Genomic DNA, 14246 nt, shown 5'->3' on the forward strand with positions numbered 1-14246 from the left:
TAAAAAAATTAAAAAAAAAGTTCTCTTTAGGTTTCAGTAATTTTTCCGCAACACATTTTTTAAATATTAAGGCAATACTGACTTTGATGAAAAAAGTAGGTCACTTGCCAAGTGTGCCAGATCATCTTCAGCCTTCCTTCTGTGAACTTGCCGTCATACTGCACGTGACCCAAAATGTCCATGTGGGCTCTAAAGCCAAGCCTAGGGTCTCTATCGTTTTTAATTCACCACCTCTTCAGGGGCTTTACACAGGTCATCCGCCAGTGTGGCCTGAATTAGGGGGAATTGTCGCACACTTTACAAGAAAAGGTTCAATTAGGCACTGTTAAATAAGGCCTACAGACTCTTTCCGGTTCTAACCCAGGCTAGGTCCCATTCATGCTTTCCTCTCAGAAGCTTGGTCAAAGGGCATTACAGTACAACAAGCTGCATCCGGTGCATAATATGCAGATCTAGTTTTCTCTCTCTGTCTCTCTCTCTCTCTCTGTTTCTTTCTATGTGGACGAGGTTGCGTTGTCGAGTGCGCATTTGCTAGGGCCACCTCAGCCGCTGCTGGCAGTTGCCACCTCAGCCACTGCTGGCAGTTGCCACCTCAGCCACTGCTGGCAGCTGTGTGACCAAAGGAAAATCCCGATAAACTGAACGAAGTATTGTTTTTTTGCAAACGCAGCTATTAAAAAAAATAAAACCCGACTTCTTTCAAAATTTTACAATGTTCCTTTCAAACGATCACTTCCATGATGCACTTTAATCACAAGGGCCTTAGACTTGTCTAACTGAGAAAAGAACATTATGAAAAGCTATAATAACCATATACACTATTTTGAGATAGGTTATCATTTCAAGTGGGGCAGTCCAAGACACTCTTATTCTACTCTTTCAAAATAAACCTATGAAAAAGGGTAAGGGGACAACTAGCACCAGTGAGGTATAAAAACCAAGGGAATTCGGGGAACATAAAAATGACCACAGATTTATAACTTTGACAAATCTGTCTGTGATAAAAGGTCTATAATGCACACTGGGCTACATGCTCATTTCACAACACTCACCCCAACATTAAACTGTTTGTAATACTGAACCAATATTGTGAATTGGACGGCTGATGCTGATCGACCTCTCGGCAGCATTTGATCTCATTGATCATAAACTGCTGCTCAAGAGGTTGAAGGATTTTGCGAATTGCTCCGATACCACTGTATGTTGGATGGCATCTTTTCTGGGCCCACGAACAGCCAGAGAGGGCTTTCCGCCACCCCCAGAGCTAATGACATGTGTTGTCTCCCAGGTGCATGCCTCTCCCCCAAATTATTCAATGTGTATATACAAGACCACTCTTTGGCCTCCTGGATAGCGCCCGCACTGGTTATTTGGTTATACAAACTATGCTGACGATACCCAGGTAGTCTTGGAACTTACTGGGGACTATGATGAGGAAGCTGCCAAAATAAATAGAGTATACGATCTAATCTAGGAATGGATAACTGCTAATTCATTGGCCCCTCAATAAGAATAAGACCGAGCAATTGATTGTGGGAACAAGTAATAGATTAAAAAAACTGGAAGACAGGTACGTTCAATTCGAAATATCAAATTGTACTATACAAGTTAGTTCATGGGTGAATACCTTGCGAGTCTATTTGGACTCAGGCCTCACCATGACAAAGCATGTATTAGAGAATAAAGCTGCATGTGCTTATACGACAAAATGAATCACAGATTAAACCTCTCTCCAAAAGATCTCTCTTCATTCTCCAAACAGCACAAAATGGAGCTGTTATAGCCGTCTGTGGACTAGCCAGGACTGAACATGTGACACAGGCAAGAAAAGCTTTGCGCTGGTTGCCAGTGCACCATCACATTAGTCACAAAGTCCTTTCACTCGCATACAAATGTGTTCATGGCACAGCACCCATTTACCTACAGCAGCGTCTGAAGAAGGTTTTAAATACACGGCTTCTACGGTCCAATGCACTTGGAAATGTGAAGGTGCCCCATTCCAACCTAAATAAATGTAGGGGCGCTTGCTTTGATACCTGTGCGCCTAGCCTTTGGTATTCCATAAAGCTAGACCTAAAGAATATCCTAAATCGTACTTCCTTTAAAAAAGCCATACAAACTTTACCTGTTTAACTCCAAGGACTAGGTATACCTCTTTATGTTGACGAATATTTTCTGCTTTAAGCGCCCCTTACTGTTTTGCTTTCCTCTCCCTTGTCTCCTGCTATATGTGCGCACTGAGGCCTACGGTTGTTCTGCACATTAGAAAAACCAAATAATGTATATCCTGTTTACGAGAATCACAGGCTTGCGATGTTTGGAAGAAATGGCTGCAACATCAGTCCGCCCCTTGGTGTCCAAGGGTCTACAGGAGATTGCGTTCCCTGTTCCAGCAAGATGGGCAGCTGACAGACACCCTTCTCCAGACCCCACAGTCACATCACATCCCTACACAGAAGCAGAGATCACCACATCACCATGCCTATTCAGATAATGCATGGGTACTGTGTTATCCATCAGGATCAGGACACGTATTGCTCTGAGTTCTAGAAGGATGTGTTCCTGCGCCGCAGCATGGCCATAGCCCCCTCAGCATAGAGCATTCATTTGAGCACCCTCAAGCATTCTTGGAACCCTACAGGACAACTGTCAAGTGAGGACAAAGCTGTTGAATAGGCTTCTTCCCCCTTGGAATTTCCCCACAGACTGTCTTGCGATATTCAATTCAAGACCAGCAACAGGTATGCCATGCCACCCAGAAACTAAGCCCACTGACGGACAAGCAGCCACTAGAGCGACCTTGTGTGCAGTCGGGCTGGGCCTCGGACAATATAAAGATTCAGGACACAATAACGCATAGAATACGCAGAAAGGCTGAGGCTGGCACCATACTCTGGGCTTGGAAGACTTGTACTATCTGCAGCATATTGGTCACTGCTCCGCGGGAGAAAGCAAACGTAGATCTGCACATATGAACTGGAGTGACTGGGATGGTGTGACATGGAACATCTTAAAGTTCAGAGAGAAGCCTCATCTGTGCAGGGGATCCCAGGTGTGGGTACAGGTTGAAAATGCCACATCAGGGGCCACAATTCCAAATGAGCCAATTGTTCAGGTAGGAATAGAGTTGCATCTTCTCCCTCCTGACCTTTGCGGCAACCATAGCCCACTGCTTTGTGAAGACACTCGGGGCTGAGGGAAAGGCGAAGAGCAGGACCCTGTATGGGTAATAGGTGCTCCCAACCACAGACCTCAGGTACTGCCAGCTACCGGAAGCTACTTTTGGCTTCCCAGACAAACTGGTGCCTTACAAACATGCATATGTGACATAACTGAATATTTGTCAATGCTAATAAAGAAGAATTAGGACAAATCTAGTACAGGTTTAAACATAAGTGGCACAAGGTTAAAGTATGCATCTTACGTGGAAGATAGATTTGCCCTGCGCTTAATACTTGCTCCTTGTTTCTCAGCGGTAGCTCCTGCCTACTGGGGGATGCCTGACACCTACGAGCTTGTTTTACCTCCTGCTCACCAAATCTTCATTTCGAATCATGCATTGTGCAGGTCCAAATTTATCAGCCACAGATCCACAATGGGGATCAGGCCTGTCTGACTTTGACACCGACAAATTAAAGGGAGTGCCAACACTTAACCTTTTTCTGAGGAGCACATTTCCTCCATGGCACTCTTTTCAAGCAGTGGCCGAATATCCTCCCAAAGGATGCAGTCTAGGAAGGAATGGGGGGAACGAGGAGGATGTGAAGGAGGCTGGCCAGGTGGGCATTGTATGAAAGGGAGGCCGTAGTCCTGTGACAGACCAATGACCTGTAAGGACAAAGCATCTTAAAGGAATGGTTTGCCCAAAAAAATTTATTTCAAAAATAGATAGGCAACATAAAAAAAACGTGGCTTTTTTTTTTCGAAGTCCCTATGTAAAATTTGGAACAATTCAAGCTCAAAAATTGAAAAAGCAAGCACATGTGCGCATCCATTTTGTGAAATGGCTGCCCGCCTGTGATGGCTTTTGCGGCACTAATGAAGGAAAAGCCAGCCAGCTGTAGTAAACAAAAGCTACCACTGGGTGGCTTTTCCTTCATTGGTGCCGGGTCTCGGAGGACGCGGACTGGAGACTACAGGCAGAAAAGCTGCAGCTGCATCTCGGTAAGTGCTATTTTTTTTTTTTTTTAAATAAGCACTAGCTGCAGTTTTTTTCCTAAGTGTACTGGGCTGTAGGAGCCCGGAAAACTTAGAAATAAAACCACAGCTTTAAAAACGTATTTATGTTTGCGGTCGCTTTTGAAGCGACCGCAAACATGAATACAACGTTATTGTGTTTGAATCCGAGCCTGAGAAACTTCGAAAGAAAAACCGCAGCGTTTTCAAACACAACGTGATGTAAACACAACCGTGTTGTGTTTCTGCCTGCCTTTGCTTTCACTTTGGGTCTCCGGTGCTCTCCTGGGGGAGCACCGGAGACCCAAAGTGATAGCCACGGCAGGCAGAAACACAATGCGGTTGTGTTTGAAAACGCTGCGGTTTTTCATTCTGAGTTTCTCAGGCTCCTCCGAGCCTGAGAAACTTAGAAAGAAAAGCCGCAGCGTTTTCAAACACAATAACGTTGTATTTATGTTTGAGGTCGCTTCAAAAACTACTGCAAACATAAATACAACGTTTTTAAAGCTGCAGTTTTATTTCTAAGTTTTCCGGGCTCCTCCAACCTGGAAAATTTAAGAAAAAAAACCGCAGCTAGTGTTTATTTTTATAAAAAAAATAGCACTTACCGAGATGCAGCTGCAGCTTTTCTGCTTGTAGTCTCCGGTCCCCGTCCTCCACGTACAGCACCAATGAAGGAAAAGCCACCCAGTGGTAGCTTTTGTTTACTACAGCTGGCTGGCTTTTCCTTCATTAGTGCCGTAAAAGCGCCAAAGCGAGCACAGCGGCGGGCATCCATTTCACAAAATGGATGCCCCCATGTGCTAACTTTGAGCTTGAATTGCTGAAAATTTTACATAGGGACTTCGAAGAAAAAAAAAAACGCCAATTGTTTTTTTTATGTTGCCTATCTATTTTTGAAATAAAACATTTTGGGTGAACCATTCCTTTAATTGGAGTGCCTTCACTCCTGGAGATGACTCCCTCCCTCCGAATCGTCCCAATTAAAGTGGTTTTGAACTAGGCACTGCCAAGGGAAGCAGTATCCACAGCTGCCTGGGCACCTGGAGGGGGAAACACAGTTGGTGCTGTTTGCCGTAGCGACCCTACCCTCTACCACAGTAGGAATTGAACGCGTAGGACTGAAAGACAGCCTCTGGTAGCGGAGGCAGCAGGATGTTGGACAGCTAAGCCGGCCCAAGGACTTTATTTGTGACCATGGCAGCCTTGAACTTCCTCATGGACTCATCGGCCTTAACTCCAAACAGGTTGCAGCTGTCAAACAGCATGTTAAAGAGTTTAGTAAGGACATCTAAGGTGGACACGGAAGATCGCACACAGAAATGCCTGCAACGTACAGTTTCTGTGTCCATAGCTCGAGGCACACAGTCTACTGTGTCCAGACTGCAGTATCTGTTGCACAACTTCTTTTCCATCCTCCACCTGAGAGGTAAAACCATCCTTCATCTCCTGCATGGGAAGGTTCTCCAAAGCTTTGGAGTTCACACTCCACAGGATGTGGGTGTAATTTGCCAGGGCACAGGTGGCATTCACAGCCTTCCAAGCAAGGCTGTCAAAAGTAAGCACGTTGCTTCCCATGGCATCAAGCTTTGTGCTCTTTGTATCTGGGAGTAAAGTGGCAAACGCAACCAACTTCAACCCTGCAGTGGTGGCTTCTGACGTAGGGTTCTCAGTGGTAGGGTATCTTTCTCATGCTTCTTGGCAAGGTCCCGGCCCACAGCGAGAGCAGAATTCAGTGGCAGCAATCAACAAGTATACGTGAAGTATCTCCCATGGCAGACCATGTTCAAGGAGATCGGAGGTCAAACTGGAAAAGGGGCTTCATGGGAGAATACAACACAACAGTCTCCACAGCCTTGGCAATGGTTTTCAGATTTTAAAAAAAAGAAAAAGATCAGCCAAGGGGTGCATGACATGAAGCTCTGGTGTGGCATCCAACCGACTGGTGTCCTGCAATTCGGAGGACAATGTCATCAGATCCTCATCCTGGCCAAAGACCCCCACAGGGATGTCCTCCACCACATTAGAGTCCACTGCATTAACATGCTTTATTGGCACAACCTCCTCAGTAATGATTTTGCCAATCTCTGACATAAATTGATTCCTGGAAACCAGTGTATAGTCTAGAGTGATGTCAGCAACGAAGTCAAGGAATTCATCAATGTGGCTTCGATGCCTGAAGGCTAAGCCAAGTGGCACTGTAGAGGAGCAGCCTCCACAGGTGGATCTGGAACCAAGCCAGCACACATGCAGCTCAAAGAGGGGCCTCTGCTGGCCTCACGAAGTGCAGGGGGTCCGGCTCCAAGAGCAGTGCAAATACTGAAGCCATCAACAACAGGGTATTGGCAAAGAGGTCAAGCACTCCAGATGTGAAAGCTTCTCACCGGCTCTGGAGTAGAGGAGAAAGTGGAAAGGCACCTTAGGTGGTGATTCCTCAGATTCCTTTTCTGGAAATGGGAGTCCTGGTTCCTGTTTCTGGAGGAGGTAGTTGTTGCTTTGAGGAGTCATTAGGAGAGCAGGACTTGGTGCAGTGTTTCTTCTTCTTGTCCAGCATCCAAAGAATGGTCTTGATCTGGATAGACTTGCGCACTCTTGGTGGTAGGCTCTGGCAACAGTAACCTCTATGGTGTCCTCTTTGTGCTTTCCTGGAGGCAGGTGTAGAGCTTAGAGGTATGCTCTTCAAAGGACTTTAGGTGCATACATTGTCAGGAGCCAAAGTCTTCCATGTCATGCTCCTACCGGAGGCAATAGAGGAAAACATTTTGAGCGTCCGACACATGTTCCTTCCTCCCACAATCCCTGCAGGGCTTGCAGCCAGGGGCCTTTGGGGTGCTAGCTGTGACACAATGAAAGCAATCAGAAAATGCTAGTAGCGTACCAAAGCAGCATACGGCGTGAACATAAAAATGAACTGCGGTTATAGGGCCCTGCTGGATTCCATGTAAACTGCCTCTAAAACCACATTCTGCACCATGGGCGCCCAACACTTCTGAGTGAAGCAGATGCAGACCCCCACACTATAACCCCCCCTAGTGGCTGAATATTTCCCAAAGACAGCCAGTGCACACAAAGATATGCTTCCATAATATCTTGCATAATGGAATTGCACCCTGATATTATTAGCAGCATGCTGCAATATTTGCGAAGCATCATGGCATATTTGAGCAACACACTGAGATGCATTAAGTGCGCACTGCCATATAACAGCATCCATTTTAATGGTGTTTTAATTGGAGGCCCAGGAATTTAGATGAAAGCCACTGGCACAGAAAGAATAACACACATTCCATCCTGTGACAGAGTTGAGAAAAAACTGTTTGTTTGTTTATTTATTTATAATGCGCACCAGACCCGATCAGGGCGCAGGCACAAGGACATTTTCAGCTTACAAAGTTGCAAATGCAGTACAGGATACAATGTAAAGTACATTCAAATAGTGATGAAACGCAGAAGAGGATACAGTACATATGTTACAAGAAGTAAGTTACCAAAAAGCATGGGCATCGGTATATTACAGTAGTGAAGTAGATATGTACAGTGCATCTATTGGGGGGTGGGGTGGAACAACAAATATACAAGAAGGCAGTAAAAATTCGAAGGGGCCATACTAGTGTTAATGATCGTTTTCTTTGAACCGGTTGATAAAGTGAAGTCTGAAGTTAGTGTAAGTTTGGTCAGCCCTTATAGGAGGGGGAAGGGAGTTCCAAAGTTGGGCCGCTATGAATGGGAAACTGTTACCGACAATTTTAGTCATTTTGAAGGTACGGACTGTGGGGCAGTTAGTATTTTCCAGAGAGCACAGGCACTTTGGCCACTGCAGCAAAAGGTGCCATTTAGGCACTATTTTCCAGTGTTATATACATTTCTCATAAAATATTCTTATGAGCACAAAAATGCATTTGCTTCTGCAAAGGAATAATGTGTGGAAAAGCTGCGTATATATACACAATCTTTTATGATCTCCCGTTGATAAAACCTCTGAGACCTATACATTGTAATCGACTTCTTTATTTAAAAAAGCTGCTGAGTTAACTTTGAAAGAATTCATCACAGGTGAGTTGGATATGGTAAAAGCGATGATAAATGTGTAGAATCCACAATTAAACAAAAAATAAAAAACACTAGTCTACAGAGGCACGAAAACCCTTAATTAAGGTCATCATTATTTTGCATATTAAAACGTCCTCAATAAAATTTTGTTCCTGAACTTTTTTTTTTACAACCATTTTCTTAAATTTTGAGTCACTTTCACGTATTGCAGAGAAGGCCGGGTTACTCTAATCTTATGCAAAAATGAATGTGGCTTCAGACCTAGAGTCAAGAATCATGCAAGACGTAGGTTTCGATGCATCTAGGTGACACAAGTACAGTTTTAGGTTTCATTTATGTGGACGTTGGTATTTGTAACCTTTTGTGATCCAAGTGCGCTTTTGGACTCCCTTAATGAAAGCCGATAATGCGTCTAAGAGCAGTACTTGATGCCAGAGGGCTTAGTGTGCTATACAAATGTATAAATAAATACGTTCTTGTGGCGAAACTGATGGTGACAAATTCTGCTCCTGATTTCTGTTCTAGGTATTGCAGACAATCCTGGGACTGGTAGGAAATTTGCACCGTACGATTAGGTCTTTTGTGGGTTGGTCAGAAGGGTCCTTCAGATCACTGTGGACTCACAACAAAGGGGGGGGTTGGAGCTATGCTTGTAGAGAGACCTACGGCACGGGGCGGGGCCAGGTTATAGGCTTGTGCCTCAACAAATACGGCTGTCAACATTTACGGCAAGTGGGGAATGGCAGCAAAACACAGAATTTCCTGCACTGTCCCGCAGAAACTATTGCATGTCACGGAGAAGATTGGTGTCTACACTGGTTCTACCAGACTCTGAGATGTTATTAAAGTAGCGATTTAGATTCGCGTTTCACACGGAACCACAAAACAGTGGTGTGCTCATGCAATTTTGCCTTATTCTGATTTAGAGTTAAAAGCAGTAGGTCCAAAGGGCCAGAAGGAACAAGTTACTTACCTGTAACTGTTGTTCTCCAGCATGGGTCTGACATGGATTCACATGCTCATGAATATTCCCCGTCGTCAGGCTGGGAATCCTCGGTAAAGAAAAATCAGTATCAGTTTCGTTTCTGATCTGTCTTTCGTAGTAGCAACCAATCACTGATCTCTGCGTCATACTGACCACAGCCAATGACTGCCCTCTACCTAAGCCCTGCCTCTGGCAGCCATCTTCAGATTTTTACCGCACGTTCAAGTGTTGGAATCCTCGTGCTATTGCTCTCGAGCGTTAGTGCTTTTTTCACGTTTTTTCTCAGAAAAATTTCTCTTTTTTCGGTCAAAAGAGCCTCAAGCTCCACCGTTTCTTCATCCGATTAATGGGGACCTGTGTCGGATTCGTCTACGCCCCTCGAGGGTGAAGATTTTGTCGAGCCACGCTTTTGGAGGACTCCAGATGTTTCTCAGGCCCATCTCGGACATGGCCCAGGAGAAGGGAAGCTCGACGCCCGGAAAGCTGTTCAGGGTCTGCCCTGGATGCCAGCTTCAGAATTTCTTTAAGGAGGACGAACACTCCCTTTGCCTTTACTGCCTACATGAGGACAAGACGCACGTGGAGAAGGACTGTGCGTTTTGCTGCAATATGTCGGAGCGGACCATGAAGGACCGCCATCAACGTCTCGCCAACTGGCTGGAAGTAAAGAGCCCGTCAGGTGAGAAGAAGAAGTCGTCTGAGCGGTCTTCTAAGACCTTTGAGGGCGCCCCGGCGACGGGGGTCTAACAGAATGCCAAGCACCGCGAGTCCGCTGGCACCGGGAGTGCCGAACGGTCCGGCTCTACGGGCGCCAGGCAGGGCGCATCCTCCCCGGCGCCATCAACCACGAGCCAACGCTCTGGCTCGGGTAAGAGGAAGGCCGAGCACCCAGCGAAGCTCCTGGAGAGACCCCGGTCGAGCTCGAGGGCCCCATCGGAGGGGGAGCGAGGCGGTGACCCTCCCCCCAAGGAGAAGGCGGTGAGCGCACCTAAGGTGGTGAAAGCCTTAATCCACCCGGCCAAGGCCTCTATCGAGACAGTCGCGGCAGCCCTGGCTCAGCCTGTGGAGGCTACACCAGTGGTGGCGACCTCGGGGCCCAGAGTCTCCCTGCCACCGCGGAGGGAGTCCTCTTTCATGCCCATCGACAGGACCCCCGTGAAACCTCCGACGGAGAAGAAAAAGGGGGGGCAGGAGGTCGTCAGGATTCGGCCTCAACCTCTGAGGAGGAGCTGATCGAAGTCTTAAGCCACGGCGTTGGCGTGGAAGAAGACCAGCCCGTCGGGAGGGACCCCGACGTAGGAGACGACGAGAACGTCGAGGGTGCCGACCGGGCTCCTGACCGCCCGTCGGACTACCCTCAACCAGTGCCGCAAGACAACTCGGCGGCCATTTTGATGGCTATACAGTCCTTATGCTCGGAGATAAGGACGAGACTGCCGTTACCACCAACGGAGGAACCACTCCCGACGGGGGACCCGGAGCCAGGCCCTTCTGGGAGCCCTCCCCCTAAGAGAAGAAGTATTCATCCTCCACCTCCTTTTCAGCCATCGCGCCCTGTTCAGCCCTCCTCCCCGTCCACGACACGTGGGGATGATACAGGGACTGACACGGCCGCGACGGGTACAGACGACGAGGTTTACGACGAGGATCTCCCGTCGTCACCTCCCACCCGGGCTTCCTCGCCCGACGGGATTGGATCGTTTCACTCCATGATCGCCAGGGCATCCGAGCTTTTCCAGCTCTGCCCGGAAGAGAAGAAGGAAGGAAGGTTTCCTTTATCAACGACGCGAGACCAAGAGGAAGACGGTCCTCGCTGTACCTCTACTAGACGATATTTGGAATGAGGGCCTCGCCCTCCTCAAGAACCCATCCACGACGCCGGCTAGAAGGGATCGGTACGAGAAGAAGTACCGGGTCCCGGACGCGGCCCCCTTGTGCCTTCGGGCACAGCCGACCCCGGACTCGGTCGTCTCCGCGGCGGCCAGGAAGAAAGCGGGGGGGGGGGCGCAGCCTCTACGTCGACCTCCCGCCGGACGGCGAGGGAAAGAAATTAGACACGATGGGACGCAGAGTCATCTCGTCGGCAGCGACGACGATTAAGGCGGCCAACGCCTTGGCTATCGTAGCCCGCTACGACAGGGAGTTGTGGTACAAACTGGCCCCCCTGCTGGACTTACCAGACGACAGAGGGCAGAAGCCCTAGAGATCTTGCAGGAAGGAGAGGTGGCGTCGGACCACGCCATTACGATTGCGACGGACATCGCTGACACTGGATTTCGCCAGTTGGGCAACCGTGTGTGCCTTAGGCGGCGTGGATGGCTCAAGGCTACTGACTTCCGTCAGGACGTGCAGACCAGAGTCTTGGATATGCCGTTCGACGGAAACAACCTGTTTGGGAAAACAGCGGACGATTCCCTTCAAGCCATCAAGGCGGACATGGAGACGGCCCGGGCTCTTGAGGTTCTCCAGCAATGGCGGCCGCCCTTTCGGAGCGGCGGAGGCAAACAGGGTGCCTCCAAAGGTTCCAGCGGCGGATTTTCCACCTACCGTTAAGCGGCCCGTTCGTCGTCACAGGAAGCTTACAGGGGACGAGGCAAGTCAGGCGGACCCCGCCGTCGTCGCCAAGGAGGACAAGGCGGCAAAGCCTCGTCGAAGCAGGACTGAACCGGCCGTGGGGTCGGGCCCCCACCGAAGCACCCCGGTGGGAGGCCGGCTGGCGAGCTTCGTCAGCGTGTGGGAGTCCATCTCCACCGACCGTTGGGTGCTGGACGCCCTAGCCCAGGGTCACGCGCTCGAGTTTCTAAAGAGGTGCCCGCGCGTCCCCCCTGTGGCCAGGAAAGAACATCACGTCCCTCAACTTCTCTTGGAGGTAAAGGCGATGCTCAAGAAGGGCGCCATCGAGCTCGTCCCAAAGAGGCTTCGGGGCTCTGGAGTTTACTCAAGATAATTCCTTGTGAAGAAGATGACGGGAGGATGGCGTCCCATCCTGGACCTACGACGACTGAACAAATTCATCAAGGCACAGAAGTTCCGGATGGTCACCCTCCAACACGTCCTGGGTCAACTGGAGGAGGGCGATTTCCTGTCGTCGTTGGATTTGGAGGATGCCTACTTCCATATCCCCATCCTAAAGGGACACCGAAGGTTTCTCAGGTTCGTGGTCCAAGGGCGTCACTACCAGTTCAAAGCCCTTCCCTTCGGATTGAGGTCAGCACCCAGGGTGTTCACCAAGTGCCTCGCACCGGTGGCGGCGCAGCTGCGCCGAGAGGGGATCCACGTCTACCCCTACCTGGACGACTGGCTCATCCGAGCAAAGACGAAGGAGCTCGCCGTGGAGCACACGGCAAGGACGTCCAACTACTCACGGACCTGGGATTCTCCATAAACTACGCCAAGTCCCACCTGGTGCCCGCGCAAGACGCACTGTTTCTGGGAGTGAAGCTCGACACAGTGTCGCTTCTGGCCTCTCCGTCGGAGGAAAGGACGAGGGCCATCTTGGGCAAGGTGCAGCGGATGCTGGCTGTGGACGCGGCCAGTGTGAGGTCCATCAAGTCCCTCCTCGGAATGATGTCTTCTTGCATTTATCACATCCGCCTGTGCAGGCTCCCGATGCGCCCGTTGCAGGAGTTCCTGGACGCGCGTTGGATCCAGACGACGGGCAGCTTCGAGGAGAGGATCACACTCGACGAGAGTTTCCGACGAGCGATCCGGTGGTGGGGCACCCGTGCGCATCTGACGGCGGGCATGGACTTCCAGAACCCCGGCCACCAGGAGATAGTGACCACGGATGACTCCCTGGAAGGGTGGGGAGCGCCCACCGAAAATCTGCACGCGAGAGGCCTTTGGCTTCCGACGGAGAAGTCCCTCCATATCAACGTCCTGGAGCTCCGTGCAGTGTTTTGGGCCCTCAGGTCCTTTCTTCCGTCCCTCAAGGGCAAGGTGGTGAGGATCTTCACCGACAACACCACCACCATGTTCTACATCAGGAAGCAGGGCGGTACCAGATCCCCAGCTCTGTCCAAGGATGCGCAGGATCTGTGGCATTGGGCCATCGCCCAAGGGATGTTTCTGGTGCCGTTTCATCTGGCAGGGATAAAAAACACCATCGCCGACTCGCTCAGCAGAGAGCTGCGCTCGTGCCACGAGTGGGAACTACGACAGGATCTAGTGGACCGCCTCTTCCGACGGTGTGGCACACCCCAGATCGATCTGTTCGCGACGGCGACGAACTCCAAGTGCCGGAGGTTCGCCAGCAGGTTTCCCCAGCCGAGGAGCATGGGTGATGCTTTCTCGTTCCCCTGGGAGGGCCTGTTTCTATACGTGTTCCCTCCATTGCCATTACTGATCCGGCTCATCAACCAGCTCAAGAGGTCACGGTGCAGGATGATCCTCGTTGCACCTGCGTGGCCGAGGCAGATATGGTTCCCGGACCTTCTGGACTTGTCAGCGTCCCCGTCAATCAAGCTGCCAGGGGACGCGGATCTTCTCTCCAGGGAAGGAGGCGCCATCCTCCATCACGACCCAAAGTCACTGAACTTGCAGGCCTGGCTCCTGCAGCGTTAGAGTTTGGAGGATACGATATACCGGCCGACTGCAGAGAGGTTCTTGCAAAGGCCAGCGCATCCTCAACTCTTAAATGCTATGGACACAAATGGAAGAGGTTCTCTGTCTGGTGCCACGCACAGAAGATTAACCCTCTACGGATTACGGCTCCCCAGGTACTGCCGTACCTTCTGACGCTGGCCAAGGCTGGACTGGCGCACGCGTCCATCAAGATTCATCTTGCTGCGATCTCCCGATACACCAGAACCACGGGGCGGACGTCTTTGTGGTCTTATCGTCTGGTGAAAGAATTCATGAAGGGCCTGTTCAGATCGTTCCCGCCGGTGAAGGCTCCGGCCCCGGCGTGGGAGCTCAACGTGGTGCTGACCAAGCTCATGGGACCTCCGTTCGAGCCTCTGCACTCGGCTCCGTTGAAGTTCTTGTCGTGGAAAACAGCGTTTCTTGTGGCCATCACCTCCGCACGAAGAGTGGG

General features: G+C 49.9%; 1 protein-coding gene across 8 annotated transcripts in view; it reads right to left on the minus strand.

The window, feature by feature from the left end:
- UTRN (utrophin) overlaps positions 1-14246 on the minus strand; it is a 2010688-nt gene that overhangs the window by 49358 nt on the left and 1947084 nt on the right. The window lies entirely within an intron of this gene.

Source organism: Ambystoma mexicanum, chromosome 4p (assembly GCF_040938575.1).
Source record: "Ambystoma mexicanum isolate Mex_15411 chromosome 4p, UKY_AmexF1_1, whole genome shotgun sequence".
Lineage (NCBI taxonomy): Eukaryota > Metazoa > Chordata > Amphibia > Caudata > Ambystomatidae > Ambystoma > Ambystoma mexicanum.